The sequence below is a fragment of the Physella acuta genome, unplaced genomic scaffold, assembly GCF_028476545.2.
Source record: "Physella acuta isolate Inbredline_101_S28 unplaced genomic scaffold, ASM2847654v3 ptg000729l, whole genome shotgun sequence".
NCBI classification, from domain to species: Eukaryota; Metazoa; Mollusca; class Gastropoda; family Physidae; genus Physella; species Physella acuta.
Genome location: NW_026732247.1, coordinates 1,074 through 22,191, shown reverse-complemented (window position 1 = coordinate 22,191; position 21,118 = coordinate 1,074).

The following is a 21,118-nucleotide window of genomic DNA, read 5'->3' as shown; positions in this document are numbered from 1 at the left end:
TTCATGATTCGCTACTGCCCATAAGTCCAAACGATAAAGCGATAGACTGCTAACACGAAAGTCTCGAGTTCGAATCCAGGTTCAAGTCAGTTAAACGTGCCTGAGTTCACCCAGCTCTAATGGGTACCTAACTCAAGTTAAAGAAAAGTATAGTGCTAACCACACTATCCCTTTTTATATCAAGGTCACAGAAACAAGTGAACTCTACTTCACTTGCTCTATGAACCGTCAACTTTGAAAAGAGAACTTTTACTTTTACTACCAAAAGTACGAATATACTATTAAAAATACCCGTTGGCTTATATAAAAATATTTTTCCCATTACAGTTCGACATAGTAATAACCTGAATACATGCCAGATGGAAACTTTTTGTGTATACATTCTCACGTAATCTAATTAAGATTTTCCCAATCCGCCTGTAGATAATTAGAACACGCTTAATCTAATTAAACAGTTGTTGTTCATGAAATTAAATTTAAAAAAAACATACCGCTGACGTTCATATTTTAAGATATTTAGTTTTTACAAATGCTTATGTTAGCTACTAGACAATAGAAGAGAATAATATTATATTGACGTCATTTCTCTTATTTATAGTAACTAGTTTTATGATGTAAGATTTGTACACGTCATTGCTGTTTTTCTAGGCAAACAGTTATAAGGTGTAAAATATTCAAAACTCGTCATTGTTTTTTTTTAAAATTCAATTTAATAAACGTACACCCTTTTTTTAAACGAAAATTATAAACTATGAAAATAAACACATAAAGACGACTAGTTATGTGTGCTTGGAGAAATACAGCAAACTATAATAAGTTTATCGTATTCGGAAATGTCTTTAAATATTAGGAAATAAAGGTATAACATATCCATGTAAATATTTCTATATAGTTGAGCATTCTAGGTAAAAAAAGACAACAAAAAAGAGGGAAAAAATGCATTTGTATTCCGAGCTCATTAAGAAAAATACTTAAAATTAATGTAAATAAAACGAAGTTTAGACCAAACGCGTGTTCTTCTTTGGTAACCCTCATTTAAATTTAGTAAAATATTTTCTAAAACGTATTGCTTTAAAAAGTAGGGGCTCCTTAATTAATCTATATGCAGTAAATCGTCCAAATCCTGTTATTTTTAGTGACCCGCTCAGCTTCTTCAAACTACGGGAAATAACAAATAATGTCTTCCTGCATACAGACATAGATTCTAAATAAATTGCCAATCTGTAGCCTCGGGGTTTTATAATTCATGAGGTCCGGGTCGGTTTTATATATATATATATATATATATATATATATATATATATATATATATATATATATATATATATATATATATATATATATATATATATAACCGTATATATATATATAACCGTATATATATATATATATATATATATATATATATATATATATATATATATATATATGTATGTATGTATATATATATATGTGTGTGTGTGTGTGTGTGCTTGTATATATATATATATATATATATATATATATATATATATATATATATATATATATATATTTATATATATATATTATATATATATATATTGTATATATATATATTATATATATATATATATATATATATATATATATATATATATATATATATTTATATATATATATATATATATATATATATATATATATATATATATATATATATATATATATATATATATATATATATATATATATATATATATATATATATATATATAGAATTTCATCTATCCATGATTTATAACCCGAGATACTAAAAAAAATTATTGATGCGATAATGTATTATTATGACTTTTCTAAACTTAATTAATCTAGTCATCGACTTAAGTTTTTTTCTTCTTAATCTCTAAATGCCCCAAACAATGGTGAGGTTTACAGGGATCAGACCGAAAAAAAAAAAAAGCTCCGAAACGCTGCGTTCAATACAATTGGCTCGAAGGAATCCGTCATTGTTTTAGACGACAGGAGAGAAAAAATCCAATTTTTATGAGCTAATTAACTGCGGGGTTAATGACAATTTTCGAAGTTAATTGCATTGTGAGATCATATAACTTTTACCGCGGTTAATATTTGTCAAGTTATTTTAGTTTGATTAAAGATAAAACATATTTTTGTTTTACTTGAAAACAGCGTTAAATTAATGTATGAATGTATGATCTAAATATAGTTTACAGCGATAGCTCACTATGCCAATAAAACATGGGTTGACTAGAGGCTTGCACATTAGGAATAAATGGGAAACTGTTGTATTGTTTTAATATTCAGATACTTATTATAATATAAATCATAGAATATGTTTCTTATACTTATCTGCAGATGACAGTTATTACTTTTTGTAATATGTATTTTCTCTTAATCACATACAAGCTATTTGTAGTTTTTTTTTTCTTCTGGCAACACGTTAAAATAAATGTGAATTACATGCTTTGTGTATTACACAGGGGAATGTGATTACATTCATGTTTATGTTACAGTTGTATGCATTCGGGCAAGTGTCTATTTGGGCATTTGTCGCATTCGGGCAAGTGTCTATTTGGGCATTTGTCGCATTCGGGCAAGTGTCCATTTGGGCGTTTGTCGCATTCGGGCAAGTTTCTATTTGGCCGTTTGTCGCATTCGGGCAAGTGTCTATTTTGGCTGTTTGTCTCTTTCCTGCAAGTGTCCATTCGGCCATTTGTCGCATTCGGGAATTTGTCGTGGACCCTATATAAACGTTACCATAAAGCTGTGGTTATATCCTATAAAAGTTACGGGTGATCTGTGATCCAATTTAATTATTATTTATTAACGAAATACAATTTTACGTTTTATTTAAGACAATCGCTAATATTGGCACATCAGACTGCATTGACATTTCTCTTCAGATTTAGTTTTTGACAGACGAAATCGTAATAAACACAATCAACTTAAGTTTTATATTAAAACAATTAACTCTTAAACAGCCCAAAAAATTAGCCCTACATTTAGACTAAAAATAATAATCTAGGATTGGCTGTAAAGTTCAAATTGGTGTTCAAATTTCAAAAACATTTCAACATTAATTAATGGCGTACCCTCACATATTTTCATAAATTCCTCGCTAGATTCGTACATTTTTAGATAGAAAACATCAAACATAAAAAAGAAATAATTAAAAGAAATAAAAATGTAAGGTAAAGGAGGTATAATTTTGTCTCCGAAAAATCACAACTTAACAATTAATCTTGAATTTCCTAGCGTCATGTTTGTTTCGTTAAAAAATATACATTTTTAAAACATTTTTTGTTGTTGTTGCTGTTTTTAAAAGGTCATTGATTGGATGATTGTTAGGAGAATAACGTTGCGCTATTGTAAAAACAAAGTTTTTTATCGTCATCTTTTCCCGTTCGTTCTAAAGACATATGGGCCAGATAAAGTAAAGTTCATATGTTTCAGAAATCTCGGCATTTGAAGGTAGGTGTGGTCAGGACTTTGCCCATCAGCAATTGTGGACTCATTGACGTTCCACTGACTCCAGACTTTCGGGTTAGCAGTCTAACTCTCTACCGCTAGAACCACGCGGTTCCAAGCTATCGAGCTTGTCCTTGCTGTGTAATGCCCCTTTGATCTTCACACATCTACTGATGTCCCCTTATATCATATGCTATCTAGCATGCCTTGCTGTGTTGTACCCGTTCACATATCTATCGCAAATCCAGTTAAGCCCCATAAATAATGGCTTAATTCTTTTGCCCCCTCTAAATATATGAGTACACGAATTGTAGTAAGATTATTGGATCCGAACCATGGAGCTTACACAGCTTAAATAGGTACCTTGCATGTGTTCATAGAAAGAAACAGTGGTTCCAATCTAGAACAAAGGCCCTTAGGGACATGTACCACGGTAATATTTTCAATGCCACACCCCGCTTATGTTTACAAAGTCCAACCTATATGTACATAAAGTCATTTAAAGTAAAATAATGTAAGCGTTACTATACATACACGATCAGGGTTTACTTCAGACGTTTTTCTCGTGAGGGGGGGGGGGGATTAGAAGAGTGGGGAGGGAAACACTTGTGACTTCCGGTAAGAGAGGGCAATTATAAGAAAGATTAGCAAATATTTTTTTCTATTTCGTCTCACTCCGCACTAGGATATCTGAAAGAAACAGTGCACACGGTGTTGAAATTGCTTTAATATTTATATAAAATAAAATTGAATCTTTTGGTTCAATGATCTTGGTCCATAGAGACCATGTCGCTAGTCTCCCTTTATGAAATAAAAAAAAAACTGTGTTGATCGCCCCTATCCAGATTTTAGAACGTGCATTCAAGAACAGTAACTCTGCTGATTTCTTCACTCAATAGAGGACTTGCTTCCCTTTATTGTGCACTTCTAAACTTTGTCTACTTCTCTTAAATCAGATCGATGGAAAGACATCTATAATAACCTAGTTACAATAGAGGTAAAACTAGTGTAGGTAAAAAAGTTGATGAGGGGGGGGGTATGCAAAGTGATATGTATAAAATAACTTAAAAACTAATTTGCTTAGAGTAAAAATACTAAATACACCCAACTACAAAGTAATCTTACTCATTTATTTCAAGTTACGATTTAATAAAACCATAAATCACAGTTTAGTGAAATAAAGAAAACCATTATTTCCTTAATTTTGGCGAATCTAACAGCTTTTTTAAAAAGATATATACGTGTTGAATTCTTTTTACAATTCGGTGAGGACGTGCTTTGTTGTGCTGGACGACATATCCTTAAGTGTTTATACAATCAATCGCTTATTATATTATATATATATATATATATATATATATTATATATTTATATTATATATATATATATATATATATACAGTGGCGGAACTAGAAAAAATGGGCCACCCCGAAAAAATTTTTTTGGGCCCCCCATATATGTATGTGTGTATATATATATATATATATATATATATATAGATAGATAGATATATAGATATAGATATAGATATAGATATATATATATATATATATATATATATATATATATATATATATATATATATATATATATATATATATATATATATATATATATATATATATATAACAAGGTTCGCTCTCAATTTTAAAAAAATTCCATCTGGTACACGAATAAATCAGAGGTTTTCCAACACACGAGCTGGCCCCTTTCTAAATCTAGTCCAACACACTAAACTGAGGCTTTCATCAAAACGTTACTAACCGTGTGCCCTGTTTTCCAGAAGTTGAATTAAATGTTAACAATGTCGGCAGTTCATTTCTTGGATCTTAGGGCGCGGGTTTGTCCACACTAACAACTAGACACGCCAAGGCATGCTGTAAATCCCTCGGCGACGGCCCAGGTGTCAGGGGAGTCACGGGGCTCTTGGACCTACCGGTTACATTACTGCACGGGTGATGGGTGTGACACATTGTTTCTTCCGGCAGAGCTCCCCCCCCCCCCCTCTCCCCTCCCCCGAAAACAGTCTACCCTGGAAGAAACATTGGTGCGACACCTAATTAGATTTAGTCATCGAGTGTAGTAGCGAGACTTATTCCTAGTGTTGTGGGAACTTTTAAACTACTGTCTGTGGGGGCCAACTTGCTCATATGTGATGCGCTCAGGATGACACTGACGCCAGTTGTATTCAAGTAGTAACCTCATCCGCTTATGCAGGATCACGGGGCGCTAAATCACATATTTCCGTTAGGAGTCCCCACTCGAATGTGTACAAATGTTAGGCCTATGACAGAAACCTTTCGGGGCTGTACTCAACAGCTTCCCAAGTTTTCATGGCGATTGGGTGAATGATGCAGTAATGCATAATAATAATAGAGAGAAAAATGTTTTTCACATGTACAACTTTATGTGGCCAGGTCACGCGTTGGATAACCTTCTGATTTAGGGGAGGGGGGGGGGGGGATTAACAAAAAGCCTGAGCCTCACACCCCCCACCTCAATGACTATTAATAATGTTCAATTAATTCTAAACGTTCTAATTAATTTCTAAATAATTATATAAAAAATAATCTTACCTGCCCTGTTTTGTGAATTAGATGTGCCTAATACTATGAAAGTAAATTAATATGTGTTGACTAGATCTAGTGCTGTCTAGTGTCTGACAAAATGTTCTGAAGTGGTGAATCGTACGGTTAGGAAGTAGTTCATAAACGATACATTTATCTCCTCGATACTTGTGAGGTTGAGAAAGAGGGATGGGATAGGGGTCGGCTCGGGAAAAAACTTGAAAGGGACAACAAAACGCCTTGATCTATGTATGTCAGCATCGCTCATTGTAAAACTTACTCAGGGGAGATAATTTGAAGTATAGGCCTTAAAAGTTTACTATACTTCTTGTAAAATAAAAAACAAGTAAACGTATATAAAACTGAAGTTTCTAGTATTATATTATTTTTTTTTAATTATTTGTACGATACAAGATAGTACAGGATACACATTCAACCACTATCACAAACACATATTAACATTGAAAAATGTACAATGGATTTCGGGTCCCCTACCAATGCCGCAAATAAGAACCGCGCATCATGAAAGTATTGCAAGCCCACTTCATATGTAGCGGCTTTTCGTGCTATGGACTTTGTTGTTTTTTAAAAAAGAATTTTGCCGGCGACAGCGTGTGTTTGATTGTAGGGAAATAGAACTCGGCCTTGACGATGGTTAAAAAATACAACTATAAATAACTGTTTTAAATATGTAAAGAATTTGTCGACAATTTTTTAATCCCCTTTTTGGTCCCCATCCCCTGCCCCATCCGCCACAGTATACTTTGGAGGATCGGTCAAACAGTTACGTGTCCTCTATTTAGCTATCAAAGGGAGGGGGGGGGGGGGCAACGAGTCAAAGAAGTCATTCAAAATTTGAAGAGTTGCCTATATTTTACACTGTAGTTTGTGTAATGGATTTTATCTTTTGCGGAAGAGCGTGGTATAGTGACTGTAAAATAAAGATAATCGTACCGCAGCTACTGTGTTTTTCTTTTACAAACCAAATATTAAGGCAAAAATTAAATTCAAAATTTAAAAAAAAAAAAATTTGGTCAGCCGTGGGCCCCTAAACGCCCTCCCCCCCCCCTCCCCGCGCATTGCGGGGTCTGGCGGGACTGTAGTTCCGCCCCTGTTCATCAGGTAAATGAACAACTACTGACTAGTGTCTTTAACAAAATGTGCAGAAGTGGTCAGTTTACAGTTCATAGACGGTTCGTTAATCTATGCATTACATCTTATTGTAAGAGTAAGGGTGTGGTGAGGGGTAGAAGTGAGGGGTAGGGGATAGGGGGGGGGGGGGAGAGTTGGGAAGGGAAGGGGACAAGAAAGCGCCGATAAACATCTACATCAATAGTGCCGACTTTTTCCGATCGTCTAGAAGACCAGGATAGTCGCCTCGCCGCAACATTTCCCCAGCCCGATTTCAAAGCGTACCGGCACAGTCAAATTTCAGATGCTTCGTCTTTGAAGTTGTCTATATGTCTGGCGGTCTCTCGAGCTATAGTCAGTGCATTTTTCTCAAAGACGTTTGCCGACTATCGTGTTTGTTTGTAACTGTAGAAGAAAGATAACTCGGCCTCCACCTAATTTTTTTTTTTTTTTTAATAATTTAGCCAGGATTTTTGGGCCCCCAATTGGTCTGGGCCCCCCCGCATTGCGGGGTCTGGCGGCACTGTAGTTCCGCCCCTGTATATATATATATATATATATATATATATATATATATATATATATATATATATATATATATATATATATATATATATATGTATATGTATAAAAATGACCTCGGGTACAAAATGTCTTCGAAAATGTTTATTTTAAAGTAGAGAAAATATTTTTTATGTTAGAAAACTGATTATTTTATTCCAAATAAATTTTGAACACAGTTATGAGAAAACTTTCAACTGATCATGGTATAACATTTCAAAATCTGGTTTTATGCCTTTCGCAAAAATGTTCCAACTTTGAATAATTCCTACTGTAAGTCGTAAGACTCGCGATCAAGCCGACTAACACTTTAACGCTGGCTTTGTCCTTATGTAAGGAGAATTTGTATCTCAGTGGCATACGTGTGTTTTGTGTAGTGAAAGATTATAAAATTATTCTACAGGTAAAAGATCATTTATATACCTGAATAAACCAAGCTGCTAATTAGTGTCATAATAGCACCACGACAAATCCGGCTGGTCATACATTCGTCGTGTTAATTAATAATACCTAAAGAATTCGTACTGGTAAATATTCAAGTATTCGATGCTTTTGCCAGAAGAGTAGTTTATTTAGTCATGTCGATACCATTGTATATCTGAGTATATCATTTTAAAATTGATGACAAGCTAACAATCATATATTACTACCCTGAAGCCAGACGTGTATATTTAGCAGTCATAATGATCAATTTAGAATCCAGGTTGATGTATTAATATATGTCAATACCATGATTAATTAGGCTGCTCCTTGTATAAGTCGTGTTGATACCAAGAAGCGTTAATCTAGTACCTTAAAATAAGAGAAAGCCTTATTTTAAATGAGTTATGAGTTTTACTTATATATCAGACTGGTACCTTTAAAATTTAGGTTAGCAATTTGATAGCACTCAAATCACATGAAAGATCAGGCTGGTCAATAAATAAGGTTAGATGATACATTGGTATCATTCATATACCGTGGCCTATAAATAAAGTGATAATTAATATCATACATGGCCGATAAATAAGGTTAAGTGATATATTGGTATCACAAATATATGATTGCTTATAAATAAGATTAAGTGATATATTCGTATTACACATGTACCATGGCCTATAAATAAAGTAAAGTGATATATATATATATATATATATATATATATATATATATATATATATATATATATATATATATCATATACATGTGTCATGGCCCATAAATAAGATTGTGATATATTGGTATCACATATGTACATGGCTATAAATAAGGTTAATTGATACATTGGAATGCCAGGCTGATTCTAGTGTTTCTTTCAGCCTTTTTATCCCTTGTGTGGGGAGGGGGGTTACTTGAAACTTTTGTGGTGTAGGGGGGTGGGGACACTATATACATTCAATTTCGTTCTAGGGAGTGCGATGGGGGTAGACATGCTTTGGGGTATGCCTAACAGTTGTCCAGAAATAAAGTACAAAAAATATAAATAAATCACTTCCTTGTTATTCAACACCAAAGTTAGAATAATGAGCAGGCTGACAAAATTAGCGAGATGACACGTTTTTCAGCACCAGAGATAATAGACGGGCTGTTCCTTTAATTATATCTCGACATACATTTATCATATTGCCTTAAAATCTTTAGACAGTATGGTCTATCATACTACCTTTTAATCTATGCAAAAAACTAAAAACAAATATTTCAGTTAGTCGGTTTTCGTCAGGAGGCATCGATATATATATATATATATATATATATATATATATATATATATATATATATATATATATATGTATATATATATATGTATATATATATAAATGTGTGTGTGTGTGTGTGTGTGTGTGTTTGTTTGTGCGTGTGAATCCCGTAAAATTGTAAAATTACGGTTTTATTCCACTAAAAATTTGAACTTGAAAGCATTAACACGACACAAGGTGTAAATTGAAGGAAAGAATTTTCGGAATACTTGTGGCGTAGGTGGGGGGGGGGGTCGTGACAAACTCCCTTCCGCTCCACCTACACCGCTGTTACTTTTGCTTATTCGGGACCTTACATGAAGAAAACTGGCATTTTAAAATAGATAAAGAAACAGCCTCTGTAACTAAAGTACTACAACTACATGAGCTGACACCTACGCTCTTCCTCTCACACTAAATAAATACACATAAAGCATGAAGAATTAAGTCTTTAGGCCAAGTTAATTTCCGGGGAGTTATCGATGATTTTTTTTCCGCGCAACATAACTCTTGTAGTAGTGCGGCCATATTTAGCATGAGTCGCCTCCCATTTTCGTGGGGATTTTATTCTCTCCCCTTACCGTAATTTTTATTAAATTATTGAATTGTACAAAAAAAAAGGTGTAGTATTTAATTTAAATAAAAAAATTTAAGAATAAAATGATGTAAGTATTTTCAATTTTTGGTTTCCTTTAAGAACTATTTAGTGGACAAAGAAAACACTCACTTGTAATTAATTAAACTAATCAATGTGGGCCAACGTTGTTGGAAATGGAGAGATATGAACATTGCAGGGTCAATTAAAATGTGTTAGAGAAATTTAATGAGAAGAAGCAGCTTGCGCGACATAGTCAAGTGGATATTTTAGGCGAGGGTTTACTGAGTCCCAAGGTCTACAGGCTTTTAACGAGGCCAGTGCTGATATTTAACGCTACAAACAATCGAAGAGTATTGTGTGGTTCTGTTACCAACCGTGATCATTCTTATCTCCCTTTAGTTTTATTTATGTTTTTTTTTAAACAATATTTATATTTAATAATTAAAAAAAAAAATTTTTTAGTTATTTTTTTTACGATATTTATGTTCTCGACTTGTACTTTTTTAATATTTATACTCACAACGACCAACTATTTTATCCCTAGTTCTTTGAAATATGTTTATTTTTGCTTAAAATGACCGCCCAACTTATTATAGAAAATTGTTAGAGGTTTTATCGTCCGCGTACCCCCTTGGGGCCGGACTGAACTACTTTTAAGCAATATTCTAAGCAAATTCAAGTTCTCTTCTGACAATTAATCTTATTTCTTCCTAGGGGTGTGAGAATTTATGTGTAGGGTGTGTGTTTGAAAAAAAATGTTAGTTTAGTTTTTTATTATATTTTAAAATGGTATCTTTGAGCGTTTCTATTCATATTCCGTTTTTTTTTAAAGTATGAGTTTTAAACGTTAAATTCGTGCCAGGTTCAAATTTAAGTATCGATGTCAGAAAAATAAAAAAAAATAAAAACAAACAAGTCGTTCGGGCAGACAAACAAACAGAAACCACAGAGGCATGTACTCAAACATACACATACCGAAGCACGTCTATACAAACATATACTTACACGCACACACACACACACAGGCACGCATACGCACACTTATAAACGCAAAGACAAGCATACACGGACGCACATCTACACACACAAAAAAAAAGAACAAGCTAAACTCTCATGAATCTGTCAAGTTTCCCTGTTATTATTCCCTCTATGAGCTACATCGGCACCCGCACCATCATTCCTCTTTGATTACCCATATTAAGTGGTAGCTATGACACAATACGTTCGGGCGAAGTATAAACAAAAATTTTTTTTACAACACTAGAATGCATTAGTTCGCCGCCGGAATGAATGCATGTGGTCGCGGCAGATGAATACAATCAGGAGCGTTTCTTTGAGAGGAATGTATGATTGGGGGGGGGGGGGGGGAGAAAAAACTGAGGGTAGGTCAGAGTAAGACGGTGGGAGGGGTGGGCAAGAAAACAATGACAATGGAAGTTTTTAACTGAGGGTAAGTTAGAGTAAGACCATGGGTTGGGGGAGGGGGGGGGGGCAAGAAAATAGTGATGACAGAAGTTTGAAACTGAGGGTAAATAAAAATAAGACGTGGGTTGAGGGGGGGGGGAGGGCAAGAAAACAGTGATGACAGAAGTTTGTAACTGTGGGTAAGTCAGAATAAGACTTGGGGTGAAGATGAAGGGCATGTGAAAAAAACCCGGTAAAAGCGGAGATATATACTTAAAGTGTGGTGGTACAAAACGCTGGGGTGGGGATAGGGGTGGGAAAGAGTGAAATGTCAGAAGAAAACAGTGACAGAGGGCGAGGGGGGGAAGGGGCAACGTCAATGTGGTCGGATGGTAGAGCAGTGTATTGCTAACTCCAAACGTTTCGAGTTCGAACCCCCGGGAAGATGAAGCTCGTTAGCTGAGGGCAGCAACCCATCTATATTTGTTCTTGGGTAAAACAGACTATGGAGGCATATCGAAAAAGAAAAGCAGGCAGAAATCGGAATCAACTGCCTATATGGTGCATAACATGCTGACGTAATACTTCAGTGTGCTGGAGGAAATCAAATTCAACTTTGCAATTGATAACGAAGAAGAAGAGAAAAAAACAGCGAAAGTATTTAAAGTTAGTGTGGATCAGTAAATCGACGATGAACCGGAAAGGAGAGAGGGGGGGGGGGGGGTAAATTGAGGGTGAGGGAATCGACAGGCAAGACAACAGCCACATTCGTAATACTTAAACAGTGGGTGTGTCTTAAAAAAGACAACGCGGGTGGGGGGGGGGGGGGTGGATGGAGAACTTGACAGTCAAGTAAACAGTGTCACGGAAATATTTAACACTAAGGATGGGTAGGAGAAAATAACGTTGAGAGCTTGAGGGGGGGGGGGGGGGTTGTTCCTTTTTGAGAAAGCGAAATTAAATTATCGTCTTCTGTAAGGGTAAGAGAATGGCCTTATCGGATTAATAACGAAAGGTGAAAGATAAAAGCAGGAGAAGGAAAAATAGATGGCGACAGATGACGGAGTAAAATTAAATGAATGTTTGTATGTCTAACACAGAAAACCAGCTTAAAAAGAAATGCATACATCGTACCAGCGTTTTCTTGTTGCGATCAAAAATAAAAATTGTTCTTAAATCTAACGTAGCCTTTCTTGACATTATTTGGTGTGTTTTTATTATATTTTATACAGTTTGTATTTTGAGGAAATTTGTACTTATATTTAACATAAAAATTGATGTGTTTTTATTTTATTCTAACGCATTTTTTATTTTAAAATTTTAAAAATATTTAACATTAGATATTTAACATTAGATTTTAACGCAGTTTTTAATTTTAAGAAATGAATTTATATTTAACATAAACTTTATCAAAATTGATGTGTTTTTTTTAAACACGTTATTTAATTTTGTAAATATGTTAAATTGATGTTTAATTTTGTATCTCTTACACTGTTTTGTGTTACTGTGGGAGAGAAAGGTGAACAGGAGCTGGGGGGGGGGGGGGGGGTGAGGGGAATCGATCTAGTCGGCAAATTTTTAGGACAAAGTTTATGGAAAGGGAAGTTGCCTCTAAACACAAATTAGGAAAATCGATTCCATTTTTTTTTCGTTCGTCAACAAAAAATTAATTCTTACCAAATTGAATGCGTTTGTATTTAAAAAGAATTAACATTGCTAAATATTCGGGACTGACTTTAATCGTTAAAAATGCACATGAAAAGAGTAATTGGATTAAATGTGTTAAAAAAATGTAACGCTTAAACGTCTTGACAAAGAGGAGAAAAACGGTTGAATTCTCGCGTGGCGGTAATTACACTAAAACACAAATGATCCCGGCGAGTTGGCGACTTATGCCCAACACTGAAAAAAGACTAGGAGACTCAAGCGGAGAAAAGTTACCGGCCGCTAATGGAGGGTACAAACTAGTGGCTTTTAAACAAGTTTAAGTTCAATTATTTAACAGCGCTAATGTCGATGGCGTTAATATTGCAGCTTTGGGTAAAGTGATACCTGATTATAGGAAAAAATTGCCGTGCAATAGTATTGCACTTTTGTACTATATATATATATATATATATATATATATATATATATATATATATATATATATATATATATATATATATATATATATATATATATATATATATATATATATATATATATATATATATATATATATATATATATATATACAGTAGCGTTGCGAGGTCGGGTGTCACTCGGTGCGGCACTTAATGGTGTCACCCCCCCCCCCCAGAGGCGTAGTGACCCTTCACGGCGCCCGGGGACAAACTTTCAATTTTCGATTTGCACAACCACCCTCAAATTTTCGATTTGCAGCCCCCCCCCAAACTTTCGATTTGCACGCCACCCCCCCCCCCCCCCCCCCTTCACCATTGTCGGGATTTGTCAAATTTGCTCTTTAAAAAAATTTAATACTCGAATTTATCACTTAATTAAGTGGAATTATCATTTTTCTTTATATATTTTGCTATTTTTTGCCTTGGTGTCACCCCCCTAAATGGTGTCACCCGGTGCGATCCGCATCCTCCGCCCCCCTCGCTACGCCACTGTATATATATATATATATATATATATATATATATATATATATATATATATATATATATATATATATATATATATATATATGATTGTGTGTGTGCATGTGTGCGCGTCTGTCTCACCTTGATTACACACACATACACACACACACACACACACACATATATATATATAAATATATATATATATATATATATATATATATATATATATATATATATATATATATATATATATATATTTATATATATATACATATATATATAATGCATGGCTTAAATATGGAAGTAGAAAGCCAAAAATATGTGCTTTATACGTTGGTAATAAATATTAAAAAATACACACATAATACCCATACCGTTTGTGTACATCTTTTGAACCTTCTTGTGTGGAAAAAGAGGAAAAAAGCAGACATGTTTATAAAGTTATACCTTGTTTAGTTATAGAGATAATCATATTTACTTATTGAATTTACAAGAGCTAGGAATGTATCTTCACTACGGTTATTGAACTGTCGTCTTATACGCCTAATTGGGTGGAGAGGATTTTATATTATTAGAGAAATAAAGCGGCAGTGATCTCCCCTAAACTGTCTCGAATCATCTTATATAACACTACGGGGGGTGGCAACTTGGGATACAGACATTATTTTTAAATACTATAAATACTAAATTTAAAAAAAAATTAGAATAAAATCTCGTAGAACAAATAATTGTGCCCCAAGAGGGTAGCAAACTATATTTGTATAATAGTGCAGAACATCAGTATTTTATAAATTCATAATCGGTTGTTGTTTTTTCGAGAAATCGGAAATAGCGTTAAGTACTACTTCCGTTCACCGGAAATTACTCAAAATTTGAGAGGAAAAAAATAGAATTAGATTTTTTACTCATGTGTAAAATTTCATCTATCTGTCAGAAACAGTACTTTAGTTATAGGCTTTTGAAAAACCGGAAGTTAACTAAATTACACTTCAGGTTATCTGATATCGCCGAAAAGTTGATACATAACTACAAATTTTATATAATCCTTATATATGAAGTTTCATCCATCTAGCTGTAATAGTACCCAGGTTATCGTGGTCAAACACACACACACACACAGAGAGAGAGAGAGAGAGAGACGGACAAAATTGCAAAACTGTTTTTTTTCCGACTGAGGGAGGTGTAAAACGTCGAAATTTGCGATAATCTCGCTTTCGATTTTTTTTGCATGATTACAATACTTCCTCTATAATTCGTATATGAGAAAGTAAAATAATTTAAAATTTTGACATATTAAGTTTTTGCCATGTTTATGTGCATTTATTCTATTATTATACTATCGTCTTTTATACAATAATTCAATATTTGAAACTTTTGCATTTGGAGAAGCTTAAAGCTAATTTTCATAACAATTTAAACTTTTTTTTAGAAGCTTATTTAGTCGTAATAGGGCTTGAAAGTCTTGATCTCTCTCACTTAAAATTAAAACCTCGTTAGCCAGTGTGAGCTTTATACCCATTGATGACCCAAAAAAAAAGGCGGTTTTTTTCTTTAACACCAAGATACCGAAAATACAATGATTAAAAATAATTTACTATTACTATAATCAAATTAGGTATCTGTAGAGGGAGGTTAATGCAACTGCGTTAAGAAGAGCTTGATACTAATTCAAATAAATAATAACACACTGTACGCTTCTTTAAAAAATAATTTTACGTAGGCCATATTTGTCTTCAATATAGCCTACATTTGTGGTCTATCGTTTTCATTGTTTAAGATTTGTAAGTAACTTAGTACCTTTTCTATTACACTTTTTTTTTTACCGATTTAGTAAAATTATTCAAACTTGGTTCGAAAAATACTAACTGGCAAGTACGAAATCGAGGAGCTGGTGACCTACTTACAAGTCCCATTGCTTCGCCGATCATGGGTGGAAAATTGCAACGAAATTTAACCCTTTTATAACGAACAAATTTGTTTCAAACGCAATGTGACAGTTGAATGTGACCTAAATAATGACATAATTGGATTTAAAGAAACATGTTTTAAGAAAAAGCTATATATTTTATTATAATGTTAATTCTAGGGTTTAAAAAAAATCATTGACATTACAAAACTAATTAACCTTATCCGAATCCACAAGCAATTTAGTTTAGAGAATGCAAATAAAAAAAGATGATGTAATATTTGAATGAAGGCGGATAAAATGACGTTTTTGTGTCGAACAAATATAATCTCGAGTCAAACGCTTAAACTAATTTTATTTCATGCTGATGTTCTTACAATATGATAGAAGACATTGATTGAAAAATGGCAAATTTCCTTAACACGCAAAAAGTTTTGTGACAAATTTTCATGACTGGTAAACATATTTTTTATGTTTCAAAATGGCAACCTTAATCTGTTAACATAAGGTCACGTGTCAGAATATGCTAATGGAGTTCTTCTAAATGGGAATTCCTTATTTCTGTACATAGATTATTTTGAATTACGAAAAACGAAGTTTAATATAATAGACAATCCTTTTTCATTGATTATCAATGTTTAGTTAATTATTTTGGAGTTTTTATATTTCTGCAAAATGTGTTGCTAAAAACATTTTTAAAAATGTATAGGCGTATTATTATGTTTTTACTTTAAAAATATTTAAAATAATAAATTCTTAGTTTTTTTAAAGGTTTAAGTTTTTTTAAATTTTGTTAATGGTTTTAGAACCAATTCATTAATAACTAAACAAGATATGACTTTATACTAAAGCAGCTATGAATTTTTTTCTCAAGAAAAAAAAATGATATTTTTCTAATGTTTTTATTGTTTGTTTGTCTAAAAATATTTTGTAAAATAAAACCACTTCATTTCAGAGACAAAATCACAAAGTAGTGGTGAGAAATTTGTTAAAATTTCTTTCATTCTTTTAAAGATTTTTAGCCGGTGCATTTAGTTCAAACTGTTTTATGTTTTATTGATTAAAATTAATTTTTAAAAAAATCTTGGTTAAAACTAATCACTGACGATCTTCCGATGAATGAATTTAGTAGCAACATTATTCTGAAATAACTTTGCAAATTCAAAAATACTTTTAGATCAACTGTCTGTCTTCATGCTTTTTTTTACAAATGTCTGTCGCCTACACGAAGGTCGAAAACTTTAGGGTTTTCCCAGATACGTTCGTCAATAAAAATACAGCTTGCAAGTATCAAGTGAACCAAGTGCGGTACAGCTACATCGGGAGTAAAGACATTACTGCTCTTCAACAGTTAATGAGTACAATGACATGACGTGTATCCTAGCGGAAGTTCTTCTGACGTAAAAAATGATAATTTAAAATGGATATTTTAAAATAGTTACAAAATAGATACAATAATCTCCAGATAATTATCTAATTTGATAAATCGTTCTGTAAAACGGAATTAAAAAGGAAGTGAAAATAACGAATGCTATAAAAGAAACGCGATTTTAAAATATTTCTGCTAAACATTTTAATGAAGCATTCGGACTTTTTTTTGTAGTTTCAATATTGGAAATTACTAGAACGAAAATAAGAAAAGGTTTCGTACAGTATATAGTTTCGTATATCAAGAAGTGTATCAAAATAGTATCAAAACCTGTCAATAATATCCACTTCAAAATGTTAACAGTCTCAAATATTGCCAATAGCGTATTCCCAATATCTAGAAATCAACAAAATAGTCTTATATTCTGTCAATATATTCATCTCTTATGTCAAGGAGTTAAAATAGTCTCAAATTAAGTCAATATACTTTCACCCCCCCCCCCCCCACCTCCCAAATCAGTAAGTCGCAAGTCCTGTGTCAATAATAACTACAGAAATAAGTTGGAATAATCATCATCAAGAAGGGGATGGAGTGGCCTAGCGGTAGAGCGCTAAACTGCTAACACCGAAAGTCTCGAGTTCGAATTCAGGTTCTTCAGTAAAATGTCTCTGAATCCACCCAGCTCTGATGGGTACCTAACTCGCGTTAGGAAAAATAAAAGCGGGAGGGCATAGTGCTGACCACACTATCCCTTCACATGCTTAGATCACAGAAACTGGTGAACTCTACCTCACTTGCCCCAAATGGACCGTAATATTCGAAAAGGGATGTATACATACAATATCAAAAGTTAATCAAAAATAGTCTAAAATTAGTCTCAGGTTACTAACCCCTGCAACAGACAAGGGAGAGAATCAACCAACATGTTTCGGATATTCGCACCAGCAGTAATCTACCCCCGACACCCTTGATTAAACCGGATTGATTAGCCGATTTAAGCCCACGCTTAATTTCTCCCACTCATTTAGCGTAATTACACGCTGGGCTCGTATTGATACTCAAAGATCAAAGAACAATAAAAAATCTCAGCTGTAATCGATGACCCCCAGTGAAAGAATCAATACGGAGAGCAACAGATGAAAAACGTTTCTCTCCCTTGAAACTTTAGAGTACAGTCCCCTGGTGGGTGTGGATTTAAAAACCCGACAAATTGAGTTAATGCAGATCATTGCAGAGACGGTGTTAATTACATTGACTTAATTTTTTAAATGATATTATCTTTTTTTCTTCTTTTTCTTCTCTTCTTTGCGCGGGTAATTTTAATTTGATAATTAATAAATTGGGGCTAAAATTGTGTTTTTTTATTAGTGGAAATCCAGACGTTACAAAAATATTTTAACAACCAGCTATTCTCAACGTTATGACAAGGGAAAAACTTAAATCCGACCGAGGATACGAACTTATGTCTATTTTATTATAATATAATTACAGTTCTGATTATTTATATTATTTAATATACTTGTAAACTGTATAGCCTGTATGATAAAATAAAATAAATCTTTTCTTTACATGCTGATTTCTCTTTCGTACTTTTGTCTTTTTGTGTGATTTCGATTATTTCTACCGGACCGATTTTTTTCAAACTTGACACGTATAGACCCGATGTCAGTTTAATATGACATATAATATGACTTAATTATATGTTTAATTAATTTGTTTTTATTAATTTAAGATTTAAATTAAAGTATTCATTTTTCACACAATAATGCGATCCCTTATGAGAGTCGCTATATTATGTACTGGATACTCTTATAAAATCTAAAATTATAAAAAAAGCTACCCGCACTTTTCTTTACAGTTTATAAATAGTGTTTTACTATATTTTCTTTTTTTAGTGCAACGATAAAAGTTTGTCAATTTAACGAATTTTCAAATTAATTTTAGGGATATATTTCTAGCGTGCTTAAAAAATATGTAATATAGAACCGTGCGACTTTTTTTTTCCAAAGACATAACTATCCTTAAAAAATCACTTAACTTTAAGACACTGCCGGAAAATAACAAAGGAAACACTAAGTTTATGTTCTTAAACCCGACGTACAGGGTCTCAGTTGGCAGGCTTTATATGTTGTTGGTGAGAGAAAAACAAACAAAAAGAGATGGGGGAAAGATATGGGGTTCATTAGCATGCGATACCTACAATTACTGGCAACGTTGGGTGGAGACATACGACCCCTTCCCTGTGTGCTGCCAGCAAATCAAATGCGCAGGAACTAAATATTGGGAGATATTTATGTTCGTCTAGAAATTTTGTTTACATTGTCTTCGTATTTCTGTATGTTGTTTGCTTCTGTAGCGTTGTCAAGGAAGATTTTGTTAAACGTCTAACCCAGGTTATATATGACCCATGTTATATATGACCCGGGTTATATATGACCCGGTGATATATGACCCAGGTTATATATGACCCATGTTATATATGACCCAGATCAAGCTCAGGTTACATACAACCCAGGCTACACCAGACCCAGGCTACACATGACCCAGGCTACACCTGACTCAGGCTATACACGACCCAGGCTACACACGACCCAGGCTACACCTCACTCAGGCTACACACGACCCAGGCTACACACGACCCAGGCTACACCTGACCCAGGCTACAAATGACCCAGGCTACACCTGACCCAGGCTACATATGACCCATGCTACACCTGACCCAGACTACACATGATCCAGGCTACACATGACCCAGGCTACACATGACCCAGACTACACATGACCCAGGCTACACCTGACCCAGGCTGTACATGACCCAGGCTACACATGACCCAGGCTGTACATGACCCAGGCTACACTTGACCCAGGCTACACCTGACCCAGTATACCTGACCCAGACTACAAATGACCCAGGCTACACCTGACCCAGACTACAAATGACCCAGGCTACTCCTGACCCAGGCTACACTTGACCCAGGTTACACCTGACCCAGGCTAAACTTGACCCAGGCTACACATGACCCAGGCTACACCTGACCCAGGCTACACATGACCCAGGCTACACCTGACCCAGGCTACACCTGACCCAGGCTACACCTGACCCAGGCTACACCTGACCCAGGCTATATCCTGCCCAATGTTACGCTTGATGCAAATAACTCCCGTCCATAAAGTTCGAACAAAATGTACTTAATTTTAAGAATAACGTACCATTTTAGCAACTTTAACACAAACTAAACATAAAAATAAAAAAATCGGAACAGGAACAAATGAACAACAAACGAAACAATAATACACACATTTTACATGTCACCTTTTAACACAAGTAAAACTCTCCAACATTATTTCCGCTCACTGAACTCAATACCAAAACAGACAAATTCCATTTTTACACTAACTATAAAAAAAGATTTAAAACAAAAACCAATAGCATGAACGGCTAAAGAAAGAAATACTAAATTAATAAAACTCTACCACTCTTATACTAAATATCACATTAAAAAATAAACTCGTCGTATTTTAAGGTAGATTAACGTGAGTTTTACGGTCTCCTCTGCCCTATTAAAACTCCTAAATGCTAACGTAACAGTAAAATCGACGATTTTCCACAACATTTAATTACAATCCGAATAGAACAGTCGAATTTGAGGAGGAAAGAAATCAATTTATTAAGTCATTTTCAAATTATCGATTTTCGCTAAAGGGCAGAACAAAATAAAAAGGGAGGGACCTCTTTGTTCATGTTTTTAATTTCCATTGTCAGCCGTAAGCTACTAACATAGTGGGCTATTAAATTAACGCACGTTTGGAGGATGGTGGAAGGATT